This window comes from Odocoileus virginianus, chromosome 1, assembly GCF_023699985.2.
Source record: "Odocoileus virginianus isolate 20LAN1187 ecotype Illinois chromosome 1, Ovbor_1.2, whole genome shotgun sequence".
Lineage (NCBI taxonomy): Eukaryota > Metazoa > Chordata > Mammalia > Artiodactyla > Cervidae > Odocoileus > Odocoileus virginianus.
Window position 1 is genome coordinate 63,864,659 of NC_069674.1, and position 20,767 is coordinate 63,885,425.

General features: G+C 40.5%; 1 protein-coding gene and 1 long non-coding RNA gene across 5 annotated transcripts in view; one reads left to right on the forward strand and one right to left on the reverse strand.

Moving 5' to 3' along the window:
• Positions 1-17,448, reverse strand: part of LOC139036760 (uncharacterized) — a 234,377-nt gene extending 216,929 nt beyond the window's left edge. Inside the window, exon 1 of the long non-coding RNA XR_011489620.1 lies at positions 17,329-17,448. This is a non-coding gene — a long non-coding RNA (uncharacterized lncRNA). The remainder of the gene's footprint in view (positions 1-17,328) is intronic.
• Positions 17,449-18,074: 626 nt separating this feature from the next.
• Positions 18,075-20,767, forward strand: part of MET (MET proto-oncogene, receptor tyrosine kinase) — a 110,921-nt gene continuing 108,228 nt past the window's right edge. For 2 of the 4 annotated variants that reach the window (XM_070468771.1, XM_020874467.2), the window contains exon 1: positions 18,075-18,240. The gene's annotated coding sequence lies outside the window, so the exon portion shown is untranslated. The remainder of the gene's footprint in view (positions 18,241-20,767) is intronic. The other 2 variants (XM_070468782.1, XM_020874466.2) reach the window with 2 other exon arrangements.

The following is a 20,767-nucleotide window of genomic DNA, read 5'->3' on the forward strand; positions in this document are numbered from 1 at the left end:
AAAAACAGGTCAGGGTAAATACTGTTCTTTTTGACTTGCAATATGTGCATCAAAAGTACTGGGTACAGGTACCTCCCTGGTGGTCCAGTGGTTAAGACCCTGTGCTTCCACTGCAGAGGATACGGGTTTGATCCCCGGTCAGAGAACTAAGATCCTACATGTTATGTGGCACAGTCATAAAAAAAGTGTGGCTACAAACTCGTGAGACTGGATTTGATTTTAAGAACTTGTTCCATACACTCTTTATTACTAAGAGTACTCATTCAATGCTTGTGACAGTGAGCAGTGCCAAATAATTGTACATTAAATGCTCTGAATGTTTTATTAATTATGCACTTAAAATGATCATAGCTAAATTAAAACTTCATTTATATTCTTCAAATGAGAACTACATTGGCTGAGTAGCATCTGTGATCTTTTTCTCTTTGAATACATAAATATATTGTAGAAGAGATTTAGAATCTAAAAATGAACCTTAGAGGTGCAGATCTCTCTTAATCAACCCTTCTCCTGAAATGTTGAAGGAGAACCAGTATTAAATGACTTGTCTGACTTCCTCTCTGTGCCCTTTCTTTTAATAGAATTATTACTTAGTATTGAGATAACCCAATGTAAGCTCAGCTTTGAGAGCCAAATGTGATATAAAAGATTGTGTGCTACATCTCTTCATCCAGGTCTGACTCACTGAGACCCTATGGTCTGGGGCCCACCAGGCTCTTCTGTCCATGGGTTCTTCAGGTAAGAATACTGGGGTGGGTTGCCATAGCCACCTCCAGGGATCTTTCTTACCCAGGGATCAAACCCCCATCTCTTACATCTGCTGCATTGACAGGTGGGTTCTTTTTTTAAAATTTTTTTTCATTCATTATTAGTTGGAGGCTAATTACTTTACAATATTGTAGTGGTTTTTGCCATACATTGACATGAATCAGCCATGGGTTTACATGTGTTCCCCATCCCGATCCTCCCTCCCGCCTCCCTCTCCATCCCACCCCTCTAGGTCTTCCCAGTGCACCAGCCCTGAGCATTTGTCTCATGCATCAAACCTGGGCTGGTGATCTGTTTCACCCTTGATAGTATACTTGTTTCAATGCTGTTCTCTCAGAACATCCTACCCTCGCCTTCTCCCACAGTGTCCAAAAGTCTGTTCTGTACATCTGTGTCTCTTTTTCTGTTTTGTATATTGGGTTATCGTTACCATCTTTCTAAATTCTAGATATATGCGTTAGTATATTGTATTGGTCTTTATCTTTCTGGCTTACTTCACTCTGTATAACAGGCTCCAGTTTCATCCACCTCATTAGAACTGATTCAAATGAATTCTTTTTAATGGCTGAGTAATATTCCATGGTGTATGTGTACCATAGCTTCCTTATCCATTCGTCTGCTGATGGACATCTAGGTTGCTTCCATGTCCTGGCTATCATAAACAATGCTGCGATGAACATTGGGGTGCACGTGTCTCTTTCAGATCTGGTTTCCTCGGTGTGTATGCCCAGGAGTGGGATTGCTGGGTCATATGGCAGTTCTATTTCCAGTGTTTTAAGGAATCTCCACACTGTTCTCCATAGCGGCTGTGCTAGTTTGCATTCCCACCAACAATGTAAGAGGGTTCCCTTTTCTCCACACCCTCTCCAGCATTTATTGCTTGTAGACTTTTGGATAGCAGCCATCCTGACTGGTGTGTAATGGTACCTCACTGTGGTTTTGATTTGCATTTCTCTGATAATGAGTGATGTTGAGCATCTTTTCATGTGTTTGTTAGCCATCTCTATGTCTTCTTTGGAGAAATGTCTGTTTAGTTCTTTGGCCCATTTTTTGATTGGGTCATTTATTTTTCAGGAATTGAGCTTCAGGAGTTGCTTATATATTTTTGAGATTAATCCTTTGTCTGTTGCTTCGTTTGCTATTACTTTCTCCCATTCTGAGGGCTCTCTTTTCACCTTGCTTATAGTTTCCTTTGTTGTGCAAAACCTTTTAAGTTTAATTAGGTCCCATTTGTTTATTTTTGCTTTTATTTCCAATATTCTGGGAGGTGGGTCATAGAGGATCCTGCTGTGATTTATGTCAGAGAGTGTTTTGCCTATGTTCTCCTCTAGGAGTTTTATAGTTTCTGGTCTTACATTTAGATCTTTAATCCATTTTGAGTTTATTTTTGTGTATGGTGTTAGAAAGTGTTCTAGTTCCATTCTTTTACAAGTGGTTGGCCAGTTTTCCCAGCATCACTTGTTAAAGAGGTTGTCTTTTTTCCATTGTATATCCTTGCCTCCTTTGTTGAAGATAAGGTGTCCATAGGTACGTGGATTTATCTCTGGGCTTTCTATTCTGTTCCATTGATCTATATTTCTGTCTTTGTGCCAGTACCATACTGTCTTAATGACTGTGGCTTTGTAGTAGAGCCTGAAGTCAGGCAGGTTGATTCCTCCAGTTCCATACTTCTTTCTCAAGATTGCTTTGACTATTTGAGGTTTTTTGTATTTCCATACAAATTGTGAAATTATTTGTTCTAGTTCTGTGAAAAATACCGTTGGTAGCTTGATAGGGATTGCACTGAATCTATAGATTGCTTTGGGTAGTATAGTCATTTTCACAATATTGATTCTTCCAATCCATGAACATGGTACATTTCCCCAACTATTTGGGTCCTCTTTGATTTCTTTCATCAGTGTTTTATAGTTTTCTACATATAGGTCTTTCATTTCTTTAGGTAGATATACTCCTAAGTATTTTATTCTTTTTGTTGCAATAGTGAATGGTATTGTTTCCTTAATTTCTCTTTCTGTTTTCTCATTGTTAGTGTACAGGAATGCAAGGGATTTCTGTGTGTTAATTTTATATCCTGCAACATTACTGTATCAGGCGGGTTCTTTACCACAAGTGCCACCTGGGAAGCCTAATATGAAAGATTACACATAACCAATTGCTTGTTTAACATCCAGGAAATTAAAACCCATAGACTGTGACTCATCTAAAGTTATCTAGTGAGTTACCCTAGCAAATTTTCAGAGCTAAAGACGACAGATAATATTCAGAACAAGAGAGAAAACTTACTGAATTTGCCAAAAAAGTATTTTTTTTCTACTTATGTTGTCAAAGATCACCTACTAAATTAAGACCTCAATTTATTTTAAATAATTAAGACAAGCATGTTTGAGACTGTTTTCATCCCTTACGTTTCTTTGTCCATGTTTGTTTCTTTGCTAATCCTCAAAGATGCTACGATGCCTGGCATGGTATCTATTTCATATATACATATATATTTTGTATACATATGAAAAAATTTTATGATAAATCCCACAGGTTTAAGATCTCAATTCTGGAGGCCCAGAAGAGACAGCAGAGGAGATGAAAAGGAGGAGAAAAAGTCATGTAGAATATTATCAAATTTTTCAATAACAAGAATGAAGCTAGAAGATAATAGATACTTATCTTTCAATCTAGACTTCTACATCCACACAATCTATCAATCAAGCAACAGGGTAAAATAAAAACACATCCAGACTTACAAGGTCTTAAAAGATTCCTGTCACATGCATCCTTTCTTCTTCTTTAATTTTTAATTGAGGTAAAACGGGTATTAACATGATATAAGTTTCAAGAGGACAACATTATAACTCAACACCTGCATACATTACAAAGTGATCATCACCAAAGGTTTAGTTACCACCCATCACCATATAATTGACTTCTTTCACCCATTTCACCCACTTCTCAACTCCCTGTCCCTCCAGTAACCACCAATCTGGGGTTACCATACCACCATACAGAATGCACCAATCACGTGCACCCTTTTTCAGGAGGCTACAGGAGGCAGTGTTCCACCAAAAAATGAAAGAGTAAACCAAGAAAGAGGAAAACAGAGGACCTGGGAAAGGTAAGAGGTAACAGAGGTACAGAGGTGAGAGTTAACAGAAGTGTCAATCATCCTACTTCTGCCCTCCTGGCTCATGCCTAGGATGAAGCATTGCTTCATCCCTTAGTCCTGACACAAAGTACCACTTCTTAATTTTTACCTTTGTCATTCATTTTTCAACCTTAATTCAGACACTCTGGCTACATTACCATAGCCATCACAGATAAAATAAGTAAATCTTTAATTCGACCTAACCTGCAGGACCTTATGCTACATGTGATCCCTTTTGAATGGACTTCTTTTGAAGTTACATCAGCCCAGTGACCAAGTTACAGATAAGTCCCAAGAGACTTGAATCATATAATCATGAAAGAATGCAGCAAGCACCTTTTCAGAAGGATTATGCTGTCATTCAAAAGCCAAACCTTTGCTACAAATTTTAGAATATTGCTAAAATTAAGGATCCTTTCTAGGTAAGGTTTCATTTCATTTCTTTTCATTACAAAGAGGAAGTAATTTCAGAAGCCCAAGAAACAAACACAGGCCAATGGAATTTTACCTGCATGAGCAGTATAGGACCGCCGGAAGGCATGGCTCACTTAGTCTTAGAGTGATAAGAGAGTTTCTTCTCACCCTATAGCCAGGGGCCATGGGCATGATCAGCAAATGCATCAAAAAGACAGGTGTACTGTGAGTCCTGGGTGACATCCAAGCACAACCCTCCTTCCCCATGCCCATGAGACTGGTTTATTGATATCTTCCGGTCACACACTCTACCTCATTTGTGATAGACTAATGGACACATCCATTTCCCTACATTTTTGCCTCCTCAGTACTAAGCAGTGGATACCTTGTGAGCATCTGATAGAAAACAGCTAGCAAGCACATAATCTATAAGGACAAAAAAAAAAAAATTGTCCGAAGAATTTTGCACACACTGCATGGTTCTCCCTTTGGGTAGTACATATAATATATCCTTTGGGGAGTTGATACTCATCTCAGTGTGACTTCCTTAAGAATAATCAACACTGGCACCCTTTGCTAATCCCATGTGTTTCCTAAGAAATGGGAAAGGCATGGATCAAAGGTCATGAGACCCATAAAACTGGTTGCATATGAAGGCTCTCTCTTGACAGCACATCTCCAATGCTTGCTATGCCTTTGAGAAGTCTACAGAGGATACAGCCCAATTTCCAGACTTGCTTGTGCATTTTAAAAACTTTATAAATACATAGATACCAAGGATTTTACACAAATGGATTAATGGGGTATTATTTCTGGTGTCTGGCCTAACCAAGCAAATGCAAAGCTGGGTCATACTGTATTTTCAACATGGAAGCCCCTCCTGAACAACACTCTAAGAGGTGTAAAACCTTCTACCTCTCCCCATCCTCAAAGGCAGCTTTTCTCGTTTTCTTTGCCCTAACTGCTTTCTGATCCATAAAGGAGGAGAAAAGGAAAAAAATCACATGAATTAATATATCATGCAGTTACAATATCAACAACAAAAAAAAAGAGTTATAATATAGTGTGAGATATGCTAAATTAGGAGTATGAAGTGCCACTGGAAAATAGATGAAGCAACCTGTTGACCAGCCCAGGGTGTAGGACAGAGTGTAGTGGGAGAGGACCAGTCAACGAAGCACTTTAACATTAGTTTTGTAATGAAGAATGAGTCAAAATTTGCCGTGCAAATATAAGAAGGAAGGCCACTCCCACCAGAGAAATAAACAATGCCAATACCACTGCCTTTGCCGACAAGGCTGCCGACACTGTCTCCTTCACCATTTTCTTCTTGGAATAGAAGACATCCATGTTCTCCATTGCTGGCTTTGGAGAAAGGCAACACACATACACACGCAAAGTACTCTCCAGGATACACCTCTTTCTAGGTCAAGTCTCATTTCCCAATACTGACAACAAAGTCAATGCCTCATCACTATCATCCTTGAAGTTAAAATTCACTCTCTTCCCAGGGTAGGAGTGGTCTATGAAGAGAGAAGCAAATGTTTATTCCAGAGTTCTTAAATGGGAGCCCCTTCTCCTCATTCCTGTTCTTGACCTGACCAACACGGGATCATCATTGAGCCAACAGAATCAGGAACTCTATTCCACAGCTGTTCTTTCAGCAAAAACCTACATGCTATGCATTTCACCCCAAGAATGACTCAACCTGCCAGCAAGAAGAAAACCTCTTTTCCTGTCACAATCTGCCTTAGTTCTCCCTGTCTCCAAGGCATCTGGGATCTTCATGCCTGGCTCTCTTTGGCCCAGACAACTCTAGAACAGTAGATTGTATTAAAATGTTCACATCCAAATAATAATGATGATGATTTCTTTTGAAGGCATAAGAACCAAATATTGAATTTTCATGAAATTCCTCTTAGTAATCCTGACAATTTCTCCTACTTAGACACAATAAGATCATCATTCTACACTAATGATCACTATCAAGTCAGGAAAAACAACAGTCTCTCAAAATCAAAACAACTTCATATGATAAAAGTTTCAAGTATTCAGTTTAGTCACTCAGTTGTGTCCAACTCCTTGTGACCCCATGGACTGCAGCACACCAGGCTTCCCTGTCCATCACCAACTGCTGGAGCTTACTCAAACTCATGTCCATTGAGTCAGTGATGCCATCCATCCATCTTATCCCGTCGTCCCCTTCTCCTCCTGCCTTCAATCTTTCCCAGCATCTGGGTCTTTTCAAATGAGTCAGTTCTTTGCATCAGGTGTCAAAAGTATTGGAGCTTCAGCTTTAGCATCAGTCCTTCCAAAGAATAGGCTGATTTCCTTTAGGATTGAATGGTTTGATCTCCTTGCAGTCCAAGGGACTCTCAAGAGTCTTCTCCAACACCACAGTTCAAAAGCATCAATTCTTCAGTGCTCAGCTTCCTTTATAGTCCAACTCTCACATCCATACATGACTATTGGAAAAACCATAGCTTTGACTAGATGAACCTTTGTTGGCAGAGTAATGTCTCTGCTTTTTAATATGCTGTCTATGTTGGTCATAGCTTTTCTTCCAAGGAACAAGCATCTTTTAATTTCATGGCTGCAATCACCATCTGCAGTGATTTTGAAGCCCCCCAAAATAAATTCTCTCACTGTTTCTACTGTTTTCCCATCTACTTGCCATGAAGTGATGAGAACAGATGCCATGATCTTAGTTTTCTGAATGTTGAGTTTTAAGCCAACTTTTTCACTCTCTTCTTTCACTTTCATCAAGAGTCTCTTTAGTGCCTTCTTTGCTTTCTGCCATAAGGATGGTGCCATCTGCATATCTGAGATTATTGATATTTCTCCCAGAAATTTTGATTCCAGCTTGTGCTTCATGCAGTCCAGCATTTCTCATGATATACTCTGCATATAAGTTAAATAATGAGGGTAACAATATACAGCCTTGATGTACTCCTTTCCTGATTTGCAACCAGTACATGTTCAGTTCTAACTATTGCTTCTTGACCTGCATACAGAGTTCTCAGGAGACAGGTCAGGTGGTCTGGTGTTCCCATATCTTGAAGAATTTTTCAGTTTGTTGTGATCCACACAGTCAAAGGCTTTGGCGTAGTCAATAAAGCAGAAGTAGGTGTTCCTCTGGAATTCTCTTGCTTTTTCTATGATCCATCAGATGTTGGCAATTTGATCTCTGGTTCCTCGGCCTTTCCTAAATCCAGTTTGAAGAACTATCAAGTTGTTCAACCCTCCAAGCGTCTCTGGTGGATATGGGGTTTGATTCTAAACATGATTTTTGCCCCTCCTACCATCTTGCTGGGGCTTCACCTTTGCCCTTGGACATGGGGTATATTTTTTTGGTGGGATCCAACATTCTCCTGTCAACAGTTGTTCAGCAGTGAGTTGTTGAACAACTGTCAACAGTGATAGCTGTCAAATTGTTCAAGTAGTAAATGTAGTATTTTTTTCAAGGAGTTATATTTGAAAATACACTTTGGTTGCAGCTTTAAAAAGATTCAATCTGGGAACCTGAACCACTATGAGTGATATGGAAGAAGGAATTTATAATAAGAATTAGTACCTACCCAATTGTGGGAAGAGCTGAGACAATAAAGATCCAAAAAAACTGCAGTTGAAGGAGCAGGGAAAAAAGTCACGAACATTTCAGAACTTGTAGGGAGCCAGCACATTCTGCTGTTGGGATGGGGACTACAAAGTCTGTGGAAGGTTGCTGGCTCTTCACAGCTACCACCTACTGAGTTGTCAAAAAAGCATCCAGTAGAAGCCTGAGGTCACTTCTGATGGGCAAGGCCAGCATCAGGAAGGAGGGAAGAGCAAGAACAAACTATCACCCAGCAGAACCCCGGACTCGATGATAAGTTTCAGAATATAATGACTGCTGCTTCTCTTTTGCCTCCCAGAACTCACACAGTTTTCCTTTAGACCAACTCCAATCTGGAATTACATGAAGAAGGAGAGTCTAAGAAACGTAGTCCTCAGCATAATGAAATAGACAATAGAACAATCAGGCACACTGGTATTTTGACTTAACTACCAGACCTCCAAAACCCAAAATGACAAGTTATTATGTCTCAGACTTTCATTAAATAACAACAACAAAAAAAAAGATAAAATTTCCTTTAAGTCAAAGTGATCTGTCTAAAATGTAAAATCATAACTATTTTATTTAAAATATTTTAGTGGCTCCTTATCACCTACCACACAGATTTTCTTTCTTGGTGTGACATATAAGACCGTCATATTCTGATGCTCACCTACTTATTGAGAAGGGCATGGCAACCCACTCCAGTACTGTTGCCTGGAGAATCCTATGGACTGAGGACCTTGGCAGACTACACTGCATAAGGTCGCAAAGAGTTGGAAGCGACTGAAGTGACTGAGCTTACACACACTCACCTGCTTATTTAGCCTCATTTTCTATCCTAGTCTCAAACATATCACACTTTCAACTATTCTGAACCACTTGCAGAACGCTGAATATATCATTATTTTAACCCTGTATGCCTACCTCCTCTCTTAAGAATGAATTTCCTCACCACCATCCCCCTGTAAATACAGTCACCTGGCAAACTCCTGCTCATCCTTTCACATGTGGCTCAAATGTGGCCTCCCTTGCAGTGTCTTCCATGTTTCCTCACCTCCTCCTGATCACCACAATCAGTTCATAACACTCTCCTAACAGTGTTTTGCACTTGCCACATTGTACCAGGTCTGTTAATTTATATGTTGACTTTCTATGCCAGACTACAAGCTCCTCAGTGTTAAGGACCACATCTCATTCATCTTTGTAGCCCCAGACACTAACCCTTCCCTGGCACATGGCAGGGCTCAATAAACATTGGGTTAGAAATTTACTTGATGGATTACAAAACCTAACATGTTTAAATATTTTATTCCATATTTATAACTGCTTCTATACAAATTATGATTCTCATAAAATATAGGTTTATATTTATAAAGAACTGACTAATTTGGAAGTAATTCAATAGATGTAGATGGCCAAATATTGAAATTCAGTCTAAATCTTCAAATGGCCCTAAATCATATGACCTCACTGACCAGATTAATAAGATCTCACTTTCTACATCTCAGTTTCACTGGTGCTGTTTAAACAGGCTCCTGACCTGCCATTGGGATATAGAACAACAAAGGAAACATCTGGTTTTTCTTAACTTTGGGGTGACAAATCCATTTGTTAACAGTAGCAATGGGAGGGCCAACAGTACTTGATAACAGCTCTAACATGGGGAGCTCGGGCCAAAACAGATGGCCCAGACACTTCAGGGAAAGCTTTAAAAAGATGTCTTTTCTAATTCAGGTTGCACACTCCTTGAAAGTTCCTTCAACACAAGCAGAGGTCTGCAGATGATTTTACTGGCTCTGACAAGACGTCTGTCAAGAGGTTAGTTTGCAATTGCCTCCTGGGGGTAGTTTGGTTGGATTTTGTTTTTCAAAGTAAGTAAAAGCAGGAATGTTTATAATACACCAAAAAATTGAAAGTCTGAAGCAGTTTACATTACCACTGACTTTCTGAACATGACCTCTGACTAGTCACAATTTTTCTGTGCACTCAATTTATAAAATTCTTTGTTGGTAAACCAAAGTTAATGAAGAGTTAGTGCCTTTCCTTCCACATATATATATATTAATAATTATGTATAGACTCTGAGGTTGTTAAACAAAAGGTCAAAATCTGGCCAATGGAAAAGCATTGGCGTTATCTTTCTTACACATCAGAATACATTAGTTACATGTAATAGTTATACTAACTCTAATTAAACATTTCAAACATTCTATCACTTTTCAATGTCACTAAAACCTAGATATTCCCTCTCAAACTGTTACATTTTGTAGCCATTTCTGAGTTGCCAAATTTACTTTTGGATTCACTAAATATACTCTTCTTGAATTATTAAATCAATCAGTCACTGGAACAGAAAAATGAATTTTATCATATTTGAACAAGGCAGTAGTTAATAAGAACCACACACTGAAGTACTTTCTTCCTAATGTAATGTCCCTTTCTATATAGTACAATTAGTAAATTGTTTGCTATATTCACTCCAAATTGACTTGTTTCAGTAAAATTTTGGTTGATATTTAATTTTTTAAAAACATTTATATCAGACTTTGGAACTGCTCTTATAGCTGAAGAAACTAATCCACAGGGGTTAAGTGCCAAAGCCCTCAACTAATTAGTGATAAAACCTAGAATTAAAGTAATTACACAAACATACTCACATACACATTTTTAAAGGGTTATTCACAAAGAAAAGTTGATCATTGAAGGAAACACTTTTTTAGTACATTGTTTCACAAAATGGATTAATCCATTTGTATTACTGCCAAACAGTTTAGATTAACAGATGAAATGGATAAACCAGTTGAGAAATAATGCCATACTATTTTAAATAAAAATGAAAGATTTTTCTTATATTCTTTACCAAAATACTTTTAACAGTTTACCACAAGGCAAAGACAGAAATAGAGGAAAACAATAGAATGGGAAAGACTAGAGAGCTCTTCAAGAAAATTAGATACCAAAGGAACATTTCATGCAAAGATAGGCACAATAAAGGACAGAAATGGTATGAACCTAACAGAAGCAGAGGATATTAAGAAGAGGTGACAAGAATACACAGAACTATACAAAAAAGATCTTCATGACCCAGATAACCACGATGGTGTGATCACTCACCTAGAGCCAGACATCCTGGAATATGAAGTCAAGTGGGCCTTAGGAAGCATCACTATGAACAAAGCTAGTTGAGGTGATGGAATTCCTGTTGAGCTATTTTAAATCCTAAAAGATGCTGCTGTAAAAATACTGCACTCAATGTGCCAGCAAATGTGGAAAACTCAGCAGTGGCCACAGGACTGGAAAAGGTCAGTTTTCATTCCAATCCCAAAGAAAGGCAATGCCAAAGAATGCTTGAACTACTGCACAATGCACACATCTCAAGGCTAGTAAAGTAATGCTCAAAATTCTCCAAGCCAGGCTTCAGCAATACGTGAACCGTGAACTTCCAGATATTCAAGCTGGATTTAGAAAAGGCAGAGGAACCAGAGATCAAATTGCCAACATCCCCTGGATCATCGAAAAAGCAAGAAAGTTCCAGGAAAAAAAAACCTATTTCTGCTTTATTGACTACACCAAAGCCATTTACTGTGTGGATCACAACAAACTATGGAAAATTCTTAAAGAGGTGGGAATACCAGACTACCTTACCTGCCTCCTAAGAAAGCTGTATGTAGGTCAAGAAGCAACAGTTAGAACTGGACATGGAACAACAGACTGGTTACAAATTGGGAAAGGAGTATGTCATTGCTGTATATTGTCACCCTGCTTATTTAACGTATATGCAGAGTACACCATGTGAAATGCCAGACTGGATGAAGCATAAGCTGGAATCAAGATTGTCGGGAGAAATATCAATAACCTCAGATATGCAGATGATACCTCCCTTATGGCAGAAAGTGAAGAGGAACTAAAGAGCTCTTGATGAAGGTAAAAGAGGAGAGCAAAAATGCTGGCTTAAAACTCAACACTCCAAAACAAAGATCATGGCCTCCAGTCCCATCACTTCATGGCAAATAGATGGGAAAACAATGGAAACAGTGAGAGACTTTATTTTCTTGGGCTCCAAAATCACTGCAGATGGTGACTACAGTCATGAAACTGAAAGACACTTGCTCTTTGGAAGAAAAGCTACGACCAACCTAGACAGCATATTAAAAAACAGACATTACCTCTGTCAACAAAGATCTAGTCTAGTCAAAGCTACGGTTTTTCCACTGGTCACGTATGGATATGAGAGTTGAACTATAAAGAAAGCTGAGCACCAAAGAATTGATGCTTTTGACCTGTGGTGTTAGAGAAGACTCTTGAGAGTCCCTTGGACTGCAAGAGCAAACCAGTCAATCCTAAAGGAAATCAGTCCTGAATATTCATTGGAAGGACTGATGCTAAAGCTGAAGCTCCAATACTTTTAACACCTGATGCAAAGAACTGACTCATTAGAAAAAACCATGAAGCCTGGAAAGATTGGAGGCAGGAGGAGAAGGGGACGACAGAGGATGAGATGGTTGGATGGCATCACCGACTCAATGGATATGAGTCTAAGCAAGCTCCAGGTGTTGGTGATGGACATGGAAGCCTGGCATGCTGCAATACACAGGGTCACAAAGAGTCAGACACAACTAAAGCAACTGAACCGAATTGAAAGACAGAAAAAAAGAGGGGAAGGGAGGAGAGAGGACAGAAGGGGAGAGGAGGGAAGGGGAAAAGAGAGGAGAGAAAAAGAAAAAAGAAATTAACACAGTTTCAGGGAGGAAAGTATTTTGATGTATTTTTTTTAATTGGAGGAAAATTGGTTTACAATGTTGTACTGGTTTCTGCCATGCAACAACGTGAATCTGACATAATATATATCACCTCTCTTGAGCCTCCCTCTTCTCCCCCAATCCTCTAAGTCATCACAGAGCACCAGCCTGGGCTCGCTGTGTTATATAGCAACTTAGTAATAACTATTTTGCACATGACAGTGTATATATATATCAGTGCTACTTTCTCAATAAAAGGAAGGAAAGTAGTGACAGAAAGAAATATGAGGGCAAGCTTCTGGGAATTTCTTCAAGTTTTAGTCTTTACTTCTTATCTTCTGAGGGGACAGAGAGTCTCCAAAAGATCCTCTATTACTCCTGACTCTCTGTCATCTGGTATTCCCCTTTCTTGCTCACATTCCCCCGCATCTCCAAAGGAGAGCTCAGGAGTTGTGAAAACAGAGGCATGGGGAGAGAGCATTCCAGTTCCTCTTCACACAGGGAGTTCTTGGTCACAAGCACTCAAAGTCCAACACTTAGGCCACCGTGACTGCCCAGAACCCATGTTTCAACCTGGGTAGTGTTTTACAGATGGACAACATAGGTGGTGCCAGCACCTTTACTATGCATGGCAACAGTCAGTTCCTGGGGGCCTGAGGGCCAAACAGAGCAGTGGCCCTGTCTTAGGTTGTGACTGACTCTGTAAACAGAGAAGAAGGGAAAATGAAAGGAAGCCCTGATTTCTCCTGCCCCACATTAAAGACTGTACCATTCACCACAGGACCAGGGACAATTTATAATAGTTGCAAGGGGACATGGCAACCCACTTCAGTATTCTTGCCTGGGAAATCCCATGGAGAGAGAAGCCTGCCAGGCTATAGTCCATGGGGTCACAAAAGAGTTGGACATAACTTAGCCATTAAACAGCAACAACAAGGGGAAATGCAGGAGTTCTAGAAAGAGGCAGACTTATGCCTGTTGCGTGACCATGGGTAAGTTACAAGATCTCTTTGAGTTTCATTTCCTTGGATGTAAACCAAGAAATATGATACTCATCTTGGAGTTTTGTTATAAGGACCTAAGTAGAACTCAAACACGTGACAGATACATAGTAGACATTTAATAAATGAGAATGAAATGCACTGTATATTTTCCTGATTTGGAGAAAGAGGCAATAAGCTGGATGTGAAAATGAACAAAATTAAAGCAGCCTGTTGGAGATAGTAATTTATTTTCAACTTTTCTGCCTCCAGTTTCCTAGACCTTCTGATTAAAATTGTGATACTTGTAAATTTAAGAGCCTAGCAGTCTTGTACTTGTCCTCAATATTGAATATGCTTACTCATATTTTTAGATAACTTTATTATTGCATGTTTTAGAGAGCCCAGTTACAAATATATGACCAATATAAATGGACATAAAAGCAGGTCATACTGAACGTGCCATCTTCTAGCCCTTTGTAACTGATATTTTCATTCTTTAGGGTAAGGCTTCCCAAAGTGTGGTACCTATTAAACTAATTTTATAGAAAATTGCTACTAAAGATGTTAAGAAGGGAAAAAAGCATGTTTTTGCTTTTGTTCTGTTGTGGTTCTTCCATGTGAATTTTCAGAATCTTCAATAGTGTAATATGCATGATGTATCTCTAAAAAGGTAAGAGAAGTTCTATATCCCCAAATTATATTTATCCACAAGATGATCTAAGGAACTATAACCTGAATTCTTCTTATCCTTTTGAGGAGACATCTTCCATAGACACAATAACAGGGGCACTGAGGCCAGGGAAGGGAGGAGAGCAGAGAGAATCCAAGAATAATTAAGACAGGGGTCACAAATCCTAATGCCTAAAAAAGTGACACCAAGATCAGAGGTAGGCGGTATACATTAAAAGAGAAGATGGGAGGATAATGGCAAACTGTAGAACACCTCCTCTGTCTACACAATTCAAATTTTTAAAAAGCACTTTATGGGCCTTCGCATGTCTGTGGGCCCCGTCTCTCACACAGTGCCAATAAGAAGTCACTGTTCTAAGAACACTGCTTTCATTTTTGTTTCAAAAACAGTGCCATGTGAATACACTTAAAGAGTACCACCAAATTACAAAAAAGATGGAAATGTTTTGTGTGTTGAAGGGAGAGCAGAAAGTGTGCGACATGTTTAGAGCAGAGCATGTTTAGACGTTTAGAACTGCTGTTCCTCTTCCTCTTGACCATGACCACCTTTTGGCCCATCTCAGGATTAAGAGACAGGATCGTCTTTATAGTTAAGCACTATGTGTTACTGACAAGTACATGTTAAAGAGTAATTCATGCCTTTTGAGCACTTATATTTTACCAGAAACTATTTCATGTGCTTTACTTACAGCTTCTCATTTCATCCTCAAATATCACTATTATTTTCCCCATTTTACAGATAAGGAACAGAGACTTTAAACCACTGGCCTACAGTTAATAACATAGTTAACAAGCAGCAGTATTGAGATCAAAATCCAGGCTGTCTGGTTCTAAAACTCAAACTCTTGAACTACTATGCCAAACTCAGTCTTGGAGATAGCTTTCTTCCCATTTGGGTATATCAGTTTTGAATGCTTCCGGCCCCAGGTGACAGAAAACTCTGGACAACAGTACCTGGAACAAGTATTTTTTTCCACAAAACAAGACATCTATAAGCAGGTGTCAACTGGCTTTGGTGCTACAGCTCTGCAACGTCAGAGTCAACTTCTCTCCCCCTGGCTAGCTCTCTGCTGAGAGACAGTTATTTATAATTGTATTATAAATAAATTAAAAAAGTAAGAAGTGGGAAGGCATGGCCCAAGTTTACTACATCCTTATAATGAGAAAACTGAAGTCTTTCCCAGAAGTCTCCAACAGAATTCAGCTTAACCTCCTTGCCAGAATGATATCACATAGTCATGTCTGCAAGCAAAGGAGTTTGGGAAAGCAAGCATTTCTCCTTTCCAGCACTAACAGTGGAGGCAAGTAAGGGAATATCTGGTTAGAAACAGGTGCTGGTCAAGCCAGCCAGCAGCATCAGCCACAGGAGCTTGGTTTGGTTCGGAAAATACCAACAGAACTTCGTCATAGAGTGTGTCACCCATGCCACAGACCCAAGGAAAATTAAACAGCAACAATTAGAGTTTGCCACAAACCAAAATGGAATTGTAGAATTCCTATTGCCTTTTTTCTAACCCTTTTTCTGATCAAATTTGTCTAGTAGTGTGCAAAACTTATTTGATTTTCACACACTCGGATACTTTTTGTCATGTTATTGTTAGTTATGCTATTTTTATAAAATGTTTTCTCCTTATTTATGGTTAATAAATCAAAATCATAATTTTTAATCCAGTTTCAAAATTGGATTGAAAATTGTTAGTAACTAGAAACTAGGAAACTTCAGGGCTGAAAATATAGATTATTTGGATTTATAATCTATTTCATTATCCAGTTTGCAATGGTTTTGCTGGGTCTTTCTACCACTTTAATTGTAGTTTTTTTCTTTTATATTTTTATCATGGCACACAAACTCAGAAAACCTGTTACAGCAACTACATAATGCAATCTAAAAACCCAGTTAACATATTGCTATGGAAACCAGGAAATAGAAAAATAGAAACAGCACTCTAATCATTCCTTTGGACAGCTATCGCTACTTGTGTGTGTGTGTGTAAATTCATTAATTTGTTCATGTTTTATTGAAAGTTTGTACTGAACCCAAATATATAACTGACCTGTCCATAAATAGGACCAGCGCCCCTCAACTAGTAAACTAGCATTTTAATATGATTATTTTAATGTGAAGTAGTTGTTAAGTTGTGTCATGCGATATCAGGAAATCTTCCGTGGAACTGGGTTGTTTAGGTAGCCTTGCCAGCCTGCAGTCTCTTGGCAAGGTGTGAAAAACGCCTGGCTGAGACTTGAGAGCCTGGTTCTAATCTCTCCTCTTTTACTAACCAGCTGGGTGAAGCTCTTAGGAAATCTTAGGTTCTTGGTTTCCTCATCTTGAAATGGTTCCATGCAGGGCGCTAGTATTACCTACAATAACAAGAACTTTCCTTTTCCACAAAATTGGGGGCTCATGAGGTAATCACTCTTGAGGGTTGAAAGTGCTCTGTGTAGTGCCTGCCTCATAAGAAGCTCTCAGGAAAACGCTAAGTATGCCAACTATATTTTTCTGTTTTTAATTCTGTGGTAAATAATTACTGAACCTGCAGAGTAAATGCTATTTTGTTCCTTGACTCTAGTTAACTAACAGCCACCATTATCTGAACAGCCCTTGAAAGAGATGGAAAGGAGAACTGCTAAGTCCTTACAGGCAAGGCTGTAACTTTTATATTTACAGTTTTATATTCAAACGTGAGATTTTTAAAAAAGTTACCTTAACACAAAATTAATCCACCAAGCCCTCAACCCCCCTTCTTAATATTGTGATTTCCACATTTAAGAATTAAACTTCTGTTCTGTTGTGTTGCTCACTGTTTGCCTAGTTATTTAATCAGCCTATTTCCTGCTATGAAGGGGGGGTAAAGGCGGCGGGGGTGGGGGGGGAGCTAAAGAAGCAAGTTTCCTCAGGGTTAAACTCCTGTTGTTCCTCCCTTCAGAAACCTGAGTTATCATAGTAGGGGATAATCATTGCATTAATGAAACCATTGGGACAATTTATGCATCCACTCCTACCTCCGTATCTGACAAAGGATTCCCTGTGGGTGTAGTGCCCAAATCTCCGCGTCCCCGGGTCAGCGCCCCGCGGCTAACGGAGATGAAACGCGGGAAAGCCTCTTTAGAGCAGAGCCTCGCGCTTTTCGCGCCGGTAGCGCAGGGGTGCGCGCCTCGTGCGCGTCGTGTGCGCGCCTAGAGCTCTCGGTGCGTCAGGGCCGCTAGCCACACGGGCACCAGGAGGGGGAGACTCGCTGCCGCTTATCTTCAGGCTGTGCTAACTTCAAACTGCCCGAGCTGAGGCGGGGGAGAGTGCGAGCGGCCAGGGCGAGAAAACTACTCCACCTAGAAAGTTTCACCTTGTCGTGGGCGTGGGAGGGGCGGGAGGAAACGCGACCCCCCGCGGGGCCCGGCGCGGCGCGCGGGCGGCAGGAAGGGCGGGGGCCGATTTCCCCCTCGGGGTGTTGCCAGTCCCCACCTCAGCGGTCCTTGGACCTGTGGACGAGGTGGACGGACCTCGCGCGAGACGGGCGGACACGTGCAGGGGCGGGCGGGCGAGAGCCCGAGTCAGTTCTCCTGGCCGTGCTTTCCTCCTGGACGTGTCCGGGCTGCCCCGGGCCGCGCGCGCCGGTGCCCGGCTGAGTCACTGGCCGGGCAGCGCGCGGGTGGGAAGGGGCGGAGGGAGAGCGGGGCGGAGGGAGAGCGCAGCCGGAGGGCGGACTAGCGCGCGGCTGGGCCCGGCCGCAGGTGACCCGAGGCTCTCGCCGCCCGCGGCGCCCCGAGCGCTTTGTGACCAGATGCGGAGTCCAGCGGAGGGCGGGAGCCAAATGCGGGACGACAGCTGACTTACTGCGAGGAGGCAGGGAGGCGCGGCGCGCGCGGGTGGTCCCTGCGCGCTTGACTTCTCCTCCGCCGGTTCCTGGGTGCCGCAAGGTAAAAAAAAAAAAACTCCAGCCCCCTTCTGCTCTTGCACCCCCACCCCTGGCCCCGGCCGTTCTGCTCTTTGTTCCCCTGGAGACCTGACTGGTGTTCCGGAGGGCAAGATCAGGAAGGCGGGTGAGAGTTCAGCGGCTTCAGAAACTGAACGTTGTGGCCCTAGAGGCTAGGTGGAAACTAGAATGGGGCTTTTCGTTTTAGGGGGTTGCTTCTGACAGCCACCTGTGTGACTCAGGAGAGAGGGGCGCTGGGGTAGAAGATGGTGTATGACTGTTACGGCCCGCAAGTTTCAAGGCTGTGATCTGACTCAGCCTTTACAAAAGGGATCGAGTCACCCTGTCGTAGGGTGATGTGACCAGAAAGGATCGAGCAAGCAGTTTTCTAGTTTCCAGCCTTGCTTTACGTGGGGCAGCTTCCAAGGGGCAGGTGTTTCTGTGAGGGGCTGTTTTTAATTTCTGACAAATACACAGGTCTTGTGATCCATCATTTTCAATCTTTCTCTCTTTGCTGGGGCTCTGTGGAGGACATCTATCGTATTTGGTGAAATAGATTATAACCAGAGGTCAGGCAATCTGGCTAGTACTGATACTGATCCCATAATTAAACCAGAAACGAAGGTATTTTCACAGACTATTGCCAATGCAGAATTTACTCCAAAGTATGGTTTCACATTTCATACCTTTCATGTTTAAAAAGAGCCATTTACTAATTTGGCAGTTGGAGAGAGTTCCTGTGGCTCATGCATTAATAGTTGCCCAGTGTGTTTTACCTTATCACAGTTTTATATTCAAAGGAGCCCTGAAGCAGAATGAAATATTGTCAACTCTCTTAGGCAAAATAATCAGGATCCTTTAATTGCCAAGTTAAGACGGTCGATGAATATGAGAGGGTTGTAAAAATTGACGTTGGAGAGAATATAGACTATCTGGACCCTCTCCTGAATTTTAAGAACAGTGTTCACATTTTGTAGAGTTGGGTGGAGACTTATTCTGTCATTTCCATCAACCAGACACATGCATATTGCCATGCAAATGGATTCAGAGACATTATTTTCCTTTACAGCTAAACTATTATAGCTGACTAATGAATTTTTTCTGCATGAGGATGCTCTGAAAATGATGTACATCATATTTCTGTGTGCTTCTAGGATATAAATTGTGCTTTTATGTAAACTGTAAGTGGTACTTGGATTATTTACAGGTACATAGCTTTTCTTTCTAGGTTTAAGTTTATTGGGCTTTGTTTTAACATGTAAACTTCCATAATGGAACAGAAAATGAGGGACTTTGGTTCCAGTTGTAGACTGCAAGTCTGTGATGGATTCAGTGTTAACTCTTTCTGAACTGCTGAATAATACAAGTAAGATTTATGTCACTTATAAGAAATTTTTTAGTGCCAAACCTGTGGCTAATTCCCTGTAAAATTTACTGGTGGTTTGTAAATTCTGTTCAGGGTTTCAAACTTTACGGTGCATAAGCCTATAGTTATTAACCTAAATATATTTTTATTTTTAACATGATGTAATTTATAGCATTTAGAGGATTATCTGCTGACTACTGCTTTTGCAAAGATTGCCGTGTTCTTAATACATCACAGTAGAAGTTTACATTAAACATACTCTGTGTCCCTTCAGAATTAGTGGATGAGGTTTTTCTGAATGATAAAGATGTATTAAATTAAACCACAGCCAGTCAGTATGAAAGTTCATAAGTAGTATTTTCATAACTTTTAAGCCTACAGTAGAAGAAAAATGATGCTTTTGTAAGCAGGGGAAAACCCCTTATAAATTCCTGTTAAGACTACAATGTACTATAATCTTGAAATTTTAAATTTGTTTAAAGGAGGATTAGACTAAGAAATGCATTTCAAAAATCAATTTCCTTAACTGTTGGTAAAAAGAAAAAGTCCAAAATAGCTTTAGTCTAATTTGCCTTTTGCACATCTCTGTAATAGCCTCAAGAAACTTTTTCTCAAATGTGGTCCCCTCACAGCAAGGTGAATAATCAAAAGGGGGCTAACATTCTCTCAGGACACACACCTTTCTCTGACTGTACGGATACCCTTGGTGACACATTCATGATGACAGTTCCCTGCAAATTGAGAGCATCTCCCATCTCTCTGCCACCTTCCTCCTCATCTGTCCCCTTTGGTTTGGTTGGAGCTACTTTCAAGTCTTCTGTGCTTCCATATCTAGTGATTTCATGGTTTCTTCTTTACTGTCATTAGGTTCACCAGAATCATCCATGCTTTCCTTTCCCTGTCATCCCCAGTATTTCTCTTGAGCTACTAATGTTTGTTCATGGAAAACCGAATTTCCTAATTGTGCCACCTTAAAGGGAGAAAATATGCAGACTCAAGTGCCAGGGAATTAATCTCCTTTACCTCACTGGTGTGTGTTGAAACTGGTGTCTTTGACACTTAGCCCTCAGGGCAGAGTTTCTCCATGGGCTTTGCTCAGTGCAAAATAGTCACTTCTTAGTAATAAATGATGAATATACTGACTAATGTCAATTCAGGATCATTT